The sequence below is a fragment of the Ursus maritimus genome, unplaced genomic scaffold (genome assembly GCF_017311325.1).
Source record: "Ursus maritimus isolate PB19 unplaced genomic scaffold, ASM1731132v1 scaffold_8, whole genome shotgun sequence".
Lineage (NCBI taxonomy): Eukaryota > Metazoa > Chordata > Mammalia > Carnivora > Ursidae > Ursus > Ursus maritimus.
Genome location: NW_024426996.1, coordinates 37,005,571 through 37,020,963, shown reverse-complemented (window position 1 = coordinate 37,020,963; position 15,393 = coordinate 37,005,571).

The following is a 15,393-nucleotide window of genomic DNA, read 5'->3' as shown; positions in this document are numbered from 1 at the left end:
AATAAAATATTTCTTAAAATATTTCTTAAAAACTGTATGTATATATATTTCTTTAAAACTTTTATACATATATGTGTATATATATATACTATATATATATATACATTTATATATAGTAGAGGACACCTATTCTGACTGAAGTGCAAGTAGGAGAAAGGAGCCCTGCCACTCTACTCTATGCCCATTGGCCATTGGTAAGTGAGGGCAGGTGTCCATAAGCCATATCCACTAGGGTTCCCCCAGAATGCAATTTGAAAACGACTGACCTGTGTAATTTCTCTTATTCTTTAAAGACTGTATGTCATACTGAGATATTTATTCCATCCCAACATTAATTCATGATCATGCTCATACAATCTATGCATGGGGTGTCCTAAAGTAACAGAACATGCAAAAATTGAAGTGGTGATTTGAGTCTTTTTATTTCATATTTGTCATTTAAAAGTGAATGAAAAGACCAAGGACTCAGACATTACTAGTGTGCCATGAATCACTGAAATATCAATGATATGGTTAAGTAATCAATATTTTATATTTCAATATAAAAAAATATTGTGTTATCAACTGACCAAAGGTAAACCAACTGTCTCTCACTTTCTGCTTTACTTGCCAGAAAGTGTTAAAATTTGAAGGAAAAGTTTGTAGAAATATTTTAATCTAGCAAAAATTTATCTCTGGAGGTATACAACCCAATTTCATTCCAACACATTAATAATAATATTGATTAGGACATTTTTTCATTATAATCAGAAAAAAATCAAATTAGACAAGTATAACTTTATTTAAAATCACAATATATTTGAATTTAGCACCAAAAAAACAGCTCTTTTTTAACTTTTCAAAATCATTTTGATGGAATTTTTTTGTGTAGTTTGTCTTTCATTTCTGAGACAGATCCATAGAACATTAAGAACAAACTCATAACAATGACAAGTTTATAGTTAACTTTTTTTTTCTCATGTAAATATTTTCCTAATCAAGGTATGAAACATTCAATGGAATCTATTCAACTGGTTTTCAATGGTTAAGCTTGATTTTGCCCCTGGCTGAGAACTTTCGTTCCTTACTAGTGATAGAAATTGATATTTCACTAAACTCAATAAGTCGTTAAGCATATTGTTCATCAATGACAAGAGGGGCAGTGCATTTTTGTAGCATCCTTTACTTGAGAATATATATAGCTATTAATCTTTACTTTTTTCTCACTGACATAAATGTAAGGCCTATATAAGAAATCAATGGCATTTGGTGTCTCTCTTTTGTAGTTTGGTAGTATTTGCTCCTTAGCTTTCTCCTTTTCTGTTATAGCCAATTTATGTTCTTTAAGAGGCAGTTAATGCTTTCTAGTTTATATTCCATTATCATTACTATATCAATCCGGGAATGGTTGATGAAGCTGACTTGTTATGTTTAAGCAGCTCTAGTGAGTTCAAAATCTAAATTGTATTTTATTGAGTACCTACTATGTGCCAGGGAATGCAAGTACCACTTTTGGTGACTTAAATAATTTGGAGCATCTTCTAACGGCATCTTCCAGCTGAATAGATTTACAGTAAACATAGTTAGGAATTTTAAGTCCTTTAAAATTAAACTTTGAGTATTTCAGACTCCAGATAGAGAACAACCATAGAATGGAAGAGTTATTTCCTAATAAATAATGACTACAATATAGAATATAGTTTACCTGTTTATACTATTCTATGTATGCAAAAATGTCATCAATAAAAGGATAGATGCAAGGAACAAAGAAGGAAGGAAGGGAGGGTAAGAAGGAGGGAGGAAGGCAGAAGGAAGGAAGGAAGGAAGGAAGGAAGGAAGGAAGGAAGGAAGGAAGGAAGGAAAAATAGGAATTATTTTCTATTTCTATTTATGTTACATTGGATAAAGTGCTGACTGTAGAGACGTAAGACTTGGACTCAAGTTCAACTCCTAACATTTCAATTACATTGTACCACAGAGAATACAAAGTCTCTTAGCTTCAGGTTTCTTATCTGTAAAATGAGTATAACAACAATTATATGAAAGATTGGCAAAGTTCATACAATACATATGAAATGAATTTCTAATTATTTCCTGACTGATTTTTTAAAATATTTTTTTAAGATTATTTATTTTAGAGAGAGAGAGATGGTGGGAGTGAATGGTGGGTAGAGGGAGAAGAGAGAGAGAGACTATCTGGCAGACTCCCCACTGAGTGTGGAGCCCCATGTGGTGCTCAATCTCAGGACCCCAAGATCATGACCTGAGCCAAAACCAAAAATCAGACACTCAACTGACTGAGTCTCATCCAGGTGCCCTGATGTTTTCTTTTTTAAAGCCATTAACTCTTTTTTTTTTTAAATAAATTCTGATAGCCATGAGCTAAGATCTTATAGAAACAATTTCATAAAATAACTACAACTAATAATTCAAACCCATACAAGCAATACAATGAATAAAATAGATACGTGTATATGTTTATGTGATTGTGTGCATTTCTCAGTACTTCTTGGCTAATTTTTTTGTCATGTTCTCCTTAGTTCTTTTAAGAACTCTTTGTATAATGTTTGATAATCAGACTACAAACATGGTCATCATGATAAGCCCAGGAAAAACAGGCTTATATGGGCACAAAAACATAATCTAGGATGGATCATACACTACTTCATCTCTTAAAATGACATATAAAAAAAGGTTGGGTATCATAGGTGACCGATTTTCTTTTTCTTTCCTTGATTTTATTTATTTATTTGTCAGAGAGAGAGAGAACCCAAGCAGGGGGAACAGCAGGCAGAGGGAGAAGCAGCCAGCCCCCTGGGCAAGGAGACCGATGTGAGGCTCAATCCTAGGACCCTGGGATCATGACCTGACCTGAAGGCAGATGCTCAACTGGCTGAGCAACACAGGCATCCCATAGATGACCTATTTTCATTAATCCAGTAAAGTATCAAACAATAGGTTAACCTCTAGGATCATTATATAGTGAATTGAAACAACCTCCAAGGACACAGACAACAGAAGTTTAGATGCCTACTGTGTTATTTTCTGGGTAGCTTTTCAATTCGGGGAATTCTCAAATAGAGCCCATTGTATTAGTGTTTGTGAGAAGAACAAGGGGCTCCATCATGCTAATGATATCTGTTGAGAGAACAAGATGTAATTGAGAAGCATATCAGAAGCTTCTGAGTATTCAGTAACAAGACAATATATCATCTAAAAAAATAAGTAATTGATTAAGTAATTAAATGGATATGCATTTGATTTTCAGTACTAATTTACCCCACTGATAGCCTTCAGATGTTTTTGGTATAAATTATAGCAGTCACTTAAAGACATAATGCTAGTTTTAATGGTTTATTGGAATAACAGAGTGTTTTTTTTTTTCTAATCTTCCTAATCTCACTAGAATGCTGACACATTCAGTAGTATCTAATTTGGCCTTTTGATCATGGCTCCCTGATGTTGGCATTGGTTCATTTTATTTTTGTTAATGAATCTTTAGATGTATTAAGCATCCTGACTAAACTTCTTTGGCTCTGATTATCTCAGAGTTGGAAAGAAGTGCCATGATGATTTCAATTGTTTGAAATGTATAAGAACTAAGCATTTGGCTTGGATGACAAGCCTATTTAATCAATATGCCGTACTTTCTTTGTAGTTGCATAGCTCAGAATTAATAGAAGCCTATAAGCATAAGTACGAAGCCCTCTATTCTACTTATTAACTATTTTATAATCTTCATTTCTTTACCTGCAAAACGGACATTCTAGTGCCTATTTCCCAGTGTTGTTAAGAAGATTAAATGAAACAACTAATATAAAGTAAATGAGTCTTAATTTTTCATTCTTGCTACCTCTTTTATTGATTTTTTCCCTTAAGCTAAACTTTTATGCAATGGACTAAAAAGAATTGAAAACTCACATAAAATACATTTTAAGACATACACACACATATATACATATAAAACATATATGCTATAATATGTTTAATTATATATATATGTGATATATATATCATATGCACCAGGTATTAATGATAGTGGTATTACATGTAATAAATATATATCACAGGTTTAAGCATATATGTGTAACATGTATCTCTTGATACTATCAACATACAAAAATTTTAGCACATATATGTTAAATATTTCAGTCTTTCTGCTCAGTGGTTTATGCTGCCAATAAAAAAAACCTAAGATAGGTAAGTGAGAATGTTAATTTCTTTGGCTTTTAGAAGTTGCATCCCAGAATCTCTTAAGTTCTGTTAGGAAGTAGTTTTAAAGATGAAAAGCATGGAGATGTTCTATTCTCCAAGCACAAGCATTTTCCAAAATAATGTCGGCCCCCAATGAGAGTGCATTAAATTTTCGACTAAAATGAGGTTCACTTTATCCGTTTGTTCATTTGACCCACTGACTGTTAGCAAAGAATGCAGCTAATGTTTTATATTATTATTAATAAATGTTGCGTTTGATTTGGAATGTCAGAATTTTCACTCATGATAACATTAATTAAATATATATTACTCTGTTTCCCACAAGCATAATTTAAAGACTAAGTATAAACTAATCTGGAATGTGTGGTAACTTGGTGACAGATACAGCACAGCTTGACTCAGCAATCATTCTGAGATATTTTGCAATTATTCTCAATCAGATATTCAACAGTTCTTGTAAATGCCAGGCTGAAACCTGGGACATCATTTTCTGATTTGATAATCATCTCCTTGAGAAGTTCAATCTAGAAAGGAACACTGCTGAGCTGAAAGTGTCTGTGAGTGAGTGGATGGAGAACTCTATTAAACACACGTGCCACTCCGCATAGGCAGTCTTTCCTTCTTGTTCTGACCACCATTTCAAAAATGAACGTTACTGATCACAATGAGGGGTGGGGCACGAGTATATCTCATGTTATTAAAGCATAAAACTCCTCACATTTTATATTTACCAGTGTTCTGTCCTCACCTGCATCTATAAATGACAGTAATAAAACATTTTTCTATGTATGTATACATAAAGAAATAGAATCCAAAACTTAAGACAACTTTGATTTTCTTTTGTAATTTACTTTATATCACCAGAGGCAAAATATTTCAATTTTAAAGCATGGGACAGAAGTTTTCTTGGCCCAGAAAATGACAACACCTTGATGTGCCATTTGGGTTGTTTGGCTGTAGCTGGGTAGAGAAGGAAATAGATGATGTTATTAAAAAAAGAAAGGAAAATAATTTTTTTGCCACCAACTGCTAGTGATGAAAAAAAAAAGAGGTGAATGTAAATGAGAGAAAGAAATGAACTCAACAAATGCTTGAGAATACGAAGATGGAAGCCAACAGCTTTCAGCCTTGTCAGAACCAACACCCGCTTTTTATTCTAGCATAAATGTTTTAATAAATTTTATTGAGATATAGTTTACCTAAAATAAAATGGAAATACTCTAAGCATACAATACAATGCGTTTTGGTGAATGTGTATATGTATCTATCCAACTGCCATGACACAAGATACAGGACATTTGCCGCACCTAAAAAAGTATTCTTGTATTCCACTGCAGTCAATCCTGACAAGTCTTTTCCCAGACTACCTTTGATCTACTTTCTTTCACCATGATTAATTTTATCTTTTTTAAAATTAAAAAAAATGCAACCACACAATATGTGGGTTTATTTTGTTTGTTTTGATCTGGCTGCTTTCCCTTCTGTAATGTTTTTAAGGTTCATCCGTGTTGTTGCACTAGTACGAATATTTAGTAGCAAATAATATATAATGCTCCATTTCCGTAATAAAATGATCTATAGATATCTCCTTAATTTAATGTAGAAATAAAATTAACTCATATAACTAGATATCATATGTATCATGACATGTGAATAAACAGACATACCTAATACTATGAATTAACCAGATACTTGTGCCTATGACAGAAATGATGAATGGATTCCTTCATCACTATAGACTATCTCTGTTTATCCCTGGCAGTACTATTTGCCTTAAAACCTAGTTTTTTATATTAATTGTAGCTATTCTAATTTTATTTGGATTAAAGTTAACATGGTATATATTTTTCATTATTTTACTTTTAAACTACCTGTGCCTTTATATCGTATATTATATGTTTATATTTAGTGTGATTATTGATACAGTTAGATTTAAGCCTATCATCTTGCTTTTTCTGTCTTCTTTTTAAATTGAGGTTTTTGTTTGTTTTTCATGATTCCAATTAATTTCCATTTTTAGCTTATAAACTATAAACTGTGGTTTTTTTATTGGTTACTTTAGAGTTTGTTGTTTATATCTAACATCATATCATTTCAAGTGATGTACTTTGTTGCATTGAACTTCTTAGATCTGAAATTACAGTTTTCATCAAATTTGGATAATCATGGACCACTTTTTCTTCAATGAATGTTTTATTGTCCCCTTTCACTATCCTATCCTATGGGGGAATCCAATTACCCATAGGTCATGTCCCTGAAATTGCACTATAGCTCACTGATACTCTTCATTTAATTTTTTTTTCCTCTGTGTTTAATTTAGATAATTTCTATTGCTGTATCAAGTATCCTATTTTTTCCTTCTGAAATTTCCTATCTGGCTTTAATCCAGTCAATGCATTTTTCTTCTTAGTTATTGAAGTTTTTATCTCTCAGTTTTATTTTGGGTCTTTAAAAAATATTTTCAATGTCTTCACTTTACTTTTTAACATATTGAGTATGTTGTAATAACTGCTTTAATATCCTTATCTGCTAAATCTAACATCTGTGTTAGCTCTTAATCAACTTTGATTGATTTTTCTCCCAAATTTAAAGTATTTTGCTGCTTCTTCCTATATCTCATAATCTTTGATTAGGTTGTGAATTTTACCTTGTTGGGAACTAAGGAGCTAGATACTTTTGTATTCTTATAAATATTCTTGAGTTTTGTTCTGGGACACAGTTAATTTACTTGGAATCATTAGGATCTTTTCATGTCCTACTTTTATGATTTATTTGGCAAAAGACAATCAGTGTTTAATCTTGACCTAATTATTTCTTACTATCGAGGCAAGACTTTTCTGTGCACTCTACCCAATGCCAAATGAATTATAAGATTTTCCCATCTAGCTGGAGAAAATAGGCACACCCACCATGAATAAATGCCAGGTGAGTTTCTTCTAAGCCTTTTGGATTTCTTTTCTTTCTTTCTTTTTTTTTTTAACAACAGGTAGTTTTCTTACATGCATTCACTAATAATTATCTGCTGGAAATTTGAGGAGGATTCTCTACAGATTTTTGGTGTTCTCTATGAGCTTTCTAATCTCTAGGACTCTGCCTAGTAATCTGTAGTTACCTTATTTTCCTAGAATCCTAAACTCTATCTTCTTCTTTTTTTTTTTTAAGATTTTATTTATTTGAGAGAGAGAAGAGAGTGAGTGAGAGCCAGAGAGTGAGCATGAGTGGGGGGTGGGGGTAGAGAGGGAGAGGGAGAAGGAGAAGCAGACTCCCCACCTAGTGGTAGCCTGATAAGCCAAAGGCAGGCACTTAACCAACTGGGCCCCCCAGGCGCCCCTGAACTCTATCTCCTAAACTCAGGGAGTCTGCCTATATCTGCATGTGTTCACCTCCCATGCTGCAACCTGGAAATGTCTCAAAGCATTTGGCCAATCATCAGACTAACCTTATTTGTTTTCTGTCTCTCTGGGATGTCTCTCCTTTGTTGCCTGATGTCCAAATCTTGAAAAGTGTTTCATGAATTTGATTTCGTTTTTCTGGTTGTTTCTGATGGCAGAACAATTGCAGTCAAAGTAAATACCAGTTTAGCTGGAAGCAAAAGTCTGGTTTGGTTTTGTTTTAAGAATACTTTCCACTGGGTAGAGAGTCCAAGGTTGGCAGATAATTTCTTTCAGCTTTTGATAATGTAAGCTTCTAAATTGTATTCTTTCTTTCTTTTGTTTAAAACATTCTCTACACCCAACATGGGTCTCAAACTCACAACCCTGAAATCAAGAGTTGCCTTCTCCATGGACAGTGCCAGACAGGCACCCTGAGATTTCATTATTTCTTGAGAAGCTAACTATCACTTCTATTTATTTTTTTGCTCTGCAGATATGTCTTTTTTCTTCTGGCTGCTTTGAAGATGTTCTATGTTTTTCATTTTAGCAGCTTATAAGCTATCTAAATATGGTTTTCCTTATACTTCTTGAGTTTGTAATAATTCTTGATTTTATAATTTGCTGTCCTATTTTTGAAAACTCTGAGCCATCAGCTCTTCAAATGTTTCTCATTCTTTTTCTTTTTTCTTTTTAAAGACTTAAATTATCAGTATGTTATGTGAGGAATTGTATTGTCTATGTCTCTCTCACTTTTTCTGATTTTCTAACTTTTGCCTCTCTGTGCTTTGTTTTGCATACTATTTCTTACCGGTATTTCAGGTGCAGAAAATCTTTTCTGTTGTATCTAATCTACATTAAATCCATCTATTAAATGAATAAATTCACCTATAATTTTTTAAATATAGAATTTTCATTAAATCTTTAAAATAGTTTCCATTTAACTGTGAGAATTCTCTATCTTGTCTTTTGGTTTTTTTTCTAACATATTATTTTTTAGAATCCATACCTGATAACTCGATCTTCTATCTGTTCTTGCTCTTGGTATCAATTAGGATATCTCATCTGTTTATATGCCTGTTTATTTTGCATTGTATGCTGACAATGATATTATAGAGATAAATTGAGGCCTCGGATAGTGTTATCTCCTTATAGAATGCATTTTTGTGATTAAAAAGTAGTTAGGGTTACTTGCAACCCCAAATCACCTTCATCCAATCAGGGCTTAAAGTATTTTGAAGTTAGGCATCAATCCTTACAACATATTTCTTGTAAACTGATACAAATCTGTCTTTTTAACTCCCATATCCTTGATTGTATGCCTGCACATGATTTTTAGTACATCTGACTGATGTTGCCTGATCACGCAATATCCCATCTCCCTTCTTTGGCATCTATCTCTCCATTTACCTGAAATGTCATCACCCACTCCTAGACACATCATGTTCATTTTTTATGTCAGAGATTAAATGCCAACTACTCTGTAATACCTTCCTTCTCCCCCACTGTCTGAGCAAATAGCTTATTTCCCTAGATTCTCATAGCCTTTTTAGCAAAATTGCTTGGCTAGTACTTTCTCATTCTGTTATTAGGTATCTCTTGTCCCTTTATAATATAAGCTGTTTGAGGAAAGAACTAGGTCAAAGTTATAATTGTAATAGGGGACCAAAACCTAAAATCTTTATGTCCCCAATGTGTAATACATTACCTGAAATATAGTAGGCTGCCTAATAATGGTTGCTGAATTGTGGTCCTGGGGTTTCAGTGCTGTATTCTTTAGTACATTTCATGCCTTGTAGCATTCTCTGGAAATATGCTTCTGTGATCTCTGACCAAACCTAACTAGAACACTTCTGTATTAAAGGACTGTGAATCCCTAGGCAGTGATTTCAGCATGCTTCCACTCTTTATGCCAAATCTAAACCATATGCTGTCAAAAGCATTGCCCTAGGGCTAAAATCAGATCCAGAAAAATTAAGTGTTTCCATGAATTTAGGCTAATTCTCAGTAGTTACTCTTGTTCCAATTCCTGCTTTCAAATTATTTTTTAAAAAATACAGCAAAGTAGGTTAAAATGTCTTTTCATATAGTACAAATTGAAAAAAAATCCTTTATAAAAGCAGGAGCATGTGTAGATTTTGAGCTCAGATTTCAATGGTTTTACAAGATGCCAAAAGGGATCTAAGAAGTTGAGTAGGTGGTAAGATAGGTGGATTGAAAGAAGAATGTGAATATCAAAAATTAGACCAATTCATTTGGGGCAGGATTGAAACGAGCTGATGAGGGGAAATATGGGAAGACAGGTAGAGACTGGTGTCCAGAATGAATGATAGCAAACACTAACGGGATACACGTTTGAAGATGATGTCACAGACACCCAGTATGGGAAGACATGTCTGTAGGTCGACACAGACAATACACTTAGGAATCGAATGCACTCTAATTGCGCAGAGGAGTAAAAGATGCTGGAGAGGAATAGCAGCACATGGGAGTCTTTTACGTTTCTGAAGAAATGTGACAAAAATATGCAGGGATCTAAATTTTGTATAAGTTGGATACTGAGCTTTCTAAAACTCAAATTTAATTTTGTCATCTGTTGTACCCCAGACATGCAAGAATATGCATAGAAACAGACACAGACATACAGGCACACACAATTTTAACGATTTTCCCAGTACTCTTAGAATTTAAAAAAAAAAAAAAAGGAAAGAAAACAAGAACAATAACAAACAAAATCTAAAGATCTCAACATTGCCTGCAAAGCCTTGCATGACCTGAATGTGGCTGCCTTTTTCAGCCCCATCTCACCATATGCTCCCCCTCATTTATTCATTTACAGCCACCAAGACGTGAATGAAAACCCTTAACCTCTTCATACTCTCTCTCTCCTTTCTCTTGTAAACCTTAAATTGCATTTCAAATCTCAAATAAAACTTCCTAACAGAAACTTGCCCTGAAATCACAAAGTTGAATCCACCTATTACAGACTGTAATAACATCATCCAGATTTTTTTTTTTAAATCACCAGAGTTTATTATTGACATCTTTAACTGGATGCTAAGATTCACCAGGAAAGAGACACTCTTTTTGCTTACCATGGTCTTCTCAGAGCTTAGTATAATTCATGGTACATCTGGATTCATTATGGCAAGGACTCAAGAAAAAAGGATAATCAGTGAAAGACTCATTAGAACAGACCGCAGCTTAAGTTCTTGGATGTAGAAATAGAATAGTATTCCTGACACCAGGAAGGGAATACAAGGATACAACAAAACTAGCAGAAAGATGGCTAAATTGTATGTATAGGGCTTACTAAAGTTTGGAAAGATATCTGCAATGAGGCAGGGCTGAAATTGTAACCTGCAGCAAAATGATATCTACTGTATTTAATAATAATAATAATAATAATAATAATAATAATAATAACAGTTAACATTTACTGAGAATTAATCATGTGCCAGGAATTTGTCTACACATGGTCAACTACCTTATATGAGGTAGGAATTATTATTATCCCTATTTTTAAACATAATAACACTGAAGAACACAGATTTTCCTTATCTGAAAACATGGCTGAAGTTACGTCTAAAAGGTAGCTGAGCTTAAATACGAAACTAGGTATTGATTTATAGCATGTTTTCTCTTTGCTTAGAATGGTATTATATTTTCTTGAAGACCTATTCTACGTAAATAACACAAATACTAACTCCTTTGTGAAGAATTTTTCAAGATAGAGTCAATCCTTTAAGAGGCTCCCAGGGTTATCGTAACATAACTGTAATATAGCAGCATAACATGAAAGTCTATTGTAATCACTTGTCAACATATATCTTCTCTATTAGATATTCCTTTTCTTAAAGGCAGGGATTATACAATGTTCATCTTTACATTCCTAGAGTGTTACTACACTTTATACAAAACAAATGCTGAACAAATGATGGTTTAATAAATATTTGAGGTCACATTCGAATTTAGAGTTATTTAAATCAGATTTGTTCACTTTCTAAGTCATTGGAAATGATTTCATTTGAAGAAAACTGTGTGTGGGGGGGGTGTGTGGTTGTGTACATATGTACTGGAACAAATCTACCATATATAATTCTTAAATGTGATCATATTATATTTTAAATGAGCATGGAATAGATATACCAAGTATTTTCACCTAAAGCACTGTACTGTAAAAACACCATTCAGAAAAGGTAGAGAATCTGGCCACTTTCCCCCTTCTGAGTCCTGCTTAGCAAATGAATAATGAAAACATGAATGCACCAAAAGGAAATTAGTAGACGCTGGGCAGCAAAAAGGAAATTAACAATAAATTACATATTAAATCATCTTAGATGTAATAATTTAACAATATTATTAGAAACCTCGTGTGCTTTGAGGAGACAATTGCATTTTAATTTTTGAATATCAGAAAATGGAAAAGGATCATCTCCAACAACTGAGACAACTAATTAAATCTGTTTTACCTGTTTTCCACATGCTCATGATTTAAAGTAGAAGCATATTGAATGGATAGGTAATTCTTTAATATAATTCATCATTTTGCATTCTATGTATTAACTGGACATCTTTATGTATTTTAAGGTTTTTATTTTATACATATATAGATTATTTTTTGCTTGTTTTATCCTCCATATAATAACAAATATTTGATATTTGAAAAATACCAGACTCTTGACTGATATTGTCAATATTTGTCCAGGGATCTGGTACTATAAATAGTATGTGTAATAGATTTGGAGATCAGTACTGTTAAGAAAGCATACTTAGATCAACCCATATGAAAATAATTCCCTATTGTTCAGACTAGATACATAGGGATCATTTATTTGGACTGAGAAGTATAAACCCTAGAGCTTCACAAACTTAATCAAATCTCATTGTGAAAACTAAAAAATGACAGGAAGGCACTCTCCATTAATTCTCTGATGTTTTCTCATGACAGTAGGAAGAGTTTCTGAGAAAATTATAGGAGTCAAAGAACCTGTGTTGTCTAGGAGGAGACAAAATAAGTATTCAAAACAAATTTAGGACTTCCAGAGAAGATGGCAGAGTAAGAGGACCCTATGTTCACCCTCATGCACTGTTGGTGGGAATGCAAACTGGTGCAGTCACTGTGAAAAACAGTATGGAGGTCCTTCAAAAAATTGAAACTAGAATTACCCTATGATCCAGTAATTCCACTACTGGGTATTTACCCAAAGAATACAAAAACACTAATTCAAAAAGATACATTTACCCCTATGTTTATTGAAGCATTATTTACAAAAGCCAAATTATGGAAACTGCCCAGGTGTCCACCAATAGACAAATGGATAAAGATGTTGAATATATACAAAATGGAATAAGACTCAGCCATATAAAAAGAAACTTGCCATTTGCAACTTCACAGATGGATCTAGAGAGTATAATGCTAAGTGAAAATAATTCCATATTGTTCAGACTAGATCCATAGGGATCATTTATTTGGATGAGAAGCGTAAACCCTAGAACTTCACAAACTTACTCAAATCTTGTTGTGAAAACTAAAAAATTATTTTTGTTATCAGAACATCGGTGACCCCAGGAAAGTTTTGCGAATGGGGTAGTATCTCTTACTCTTTAGCATTTAGACCTAATTTTTGTTTTTATTTTTCTCTTCTTTCATCACATTGTATGCAACACTATAAGAAAACATACAATAGAAAACAATGTAAAAGTAAGTATTCTGACATGAACATTATGACTTATTTTCTAGGACTTGCTGGTCTCATTCCTACATGTTTTTGGCATTTCTTTTTTTGCATGAGGGCTCACTTATTACTCTGTGTCCAAATGCCCATGCTATGCTATATAATCTAAAAAGCTGAGTCCAGTAGATGGGAACAAAGACAAATACAGACATTTCCTTTCTTACTTTGTGAATGTAGAGTTGTGGCTTCCCATCAGAAAACCCACCCATTTCTGGACTGAATGAATATGCATACACCTGAGGAAAACCACAGTGTGTAGCCTTAATGGCAAAATCTTCTTATTATTAAAAAAATGATTATGGAAATATTCATGCAAAATAAATGATCATAATATTGGAGAAACTGATTACATTTGTCCAACCAATTCCATTACATTCTGATTTTGTTTAGGGCAATTTTCATTATCTTCCGTTTCCCATTATCATTTTTCCCCTTGGTAGACTATTTTCAGAACAATTTTAGGTTCACAGAAAAATGTATACAAAGTTCCCATATACCAACTCTCCCTCAACATGGTTTCTCCCAGCATTGACATCTTGTATTGGTGTATTTTTTTTCATCTGATGAGCCAATATTGATACATAATTAATATATGAGTTTATATAAGAGTTCACTCTTTGTACTGTACAGTTCTGTGAGTTTTACTAAATACATAATGTCATGTATTTACCATTAAAATGTCATACAGCATAGTGTCACTGCCCTAAAAGTGATTTGTACTCCATCTGTTTATCTTCCCTTCCCTCTGAACCCCTGACAAACACTGATCTTTTTTTATTATCTTTATAGTTTTGCTTCTTCCAGAATGTCATGGAGTTGGAACCATACAGTGTGTAGCCTTTTCAGACTAACTTCCTTTATTTAATAATATGCATTTAAGGTCCTTCCATGAGTTTCAATGGGTTGATAGCTCATTTCCTTCTCTTGTTGAATAATATTCCATTATATGGATGCACCACAGTTTAATTATTATTCACCCATTGAAAGACATCTTGGTTTCTTCAAAGTTTGGATAATTATAAATAACACAACCATAAACATTCATGTTCAGATTTTTGTGTGGAAATAAGTTGTCAGCTCATTTGGGTGTATCTGTCAGGAAACATGGTTTCTGGATTGTCTGATAAGACTGTGCTTAGCTTTGTAAGAAACTGCCAAAGTGATATTATCATTGTACCAGCAATAAATGAGAGTTCCTTTTGGTCCACATCCTTATCAGCATTTGATATTGTCAGTGTTTTGTATTTTAACCATTCTAATAGGTGTGTAGTAGTGTTTCATTGTCAATTTAATTTGTGTTTCCCTGTTGATATATGTGGACCACTCTTCACATGCTTATTTGTCATTCCTGTATCTTCTTTGGTGAGGTGTCTGTTCAGATCTGTAGCCCATTTTTAATTGGGTTGTTTTCTTATTGTTGAGTTTAAGTGTTTTTTGCATATTTGAGATACAAATTCTTTATCAGGTGTGTTTTTTTCAAGTATTTTCTCCCAATCTGTGACTTGTCTTTTCATTATCTTAAAAGTGTCTTTGTAGAGCAGAAGTATGCAATTTAAATAAAGTCCTATTTACCAATTTTTTCCTTTATAGTTTGCACTTCGGTGTTGTATTCTAAAAAGTCATTGCTAAAACCAATGTTACTTAGATTTCTTCCAATGTTATTTTTTAGAAATTTTATAGTCTGTGTTTTCCATTTAGGTCTACAATCCATTTTGAGTTGATTTTTGTAAAAAGCATATGATCTGTGTCTGGATTCATTTAATTGAACATGAAGTTTCTAACACCAAATTAAAAGCAAATACATTATACCATCAATTATGTCATTATAGTTCTATCATTATATCATTTAGCTTGGGAGAAGTTTGTAAAGGACCCATAACTAACTCGATTGAAATCTGTAATAAGGCTTTGATCATCCAGGAGTAGTATACTTATTCAAATATCATCTTAAATGACATTGGATATTTCCTTTCCAAAGTGGGATTTTATTATCTTCATGACAAAAAACATAAACACATATGTACCCATATATACCCCCCCCCAAAAAAAAAAAGTGGCTTTCATCATTTCATGGTTCTGTTTATCACAGA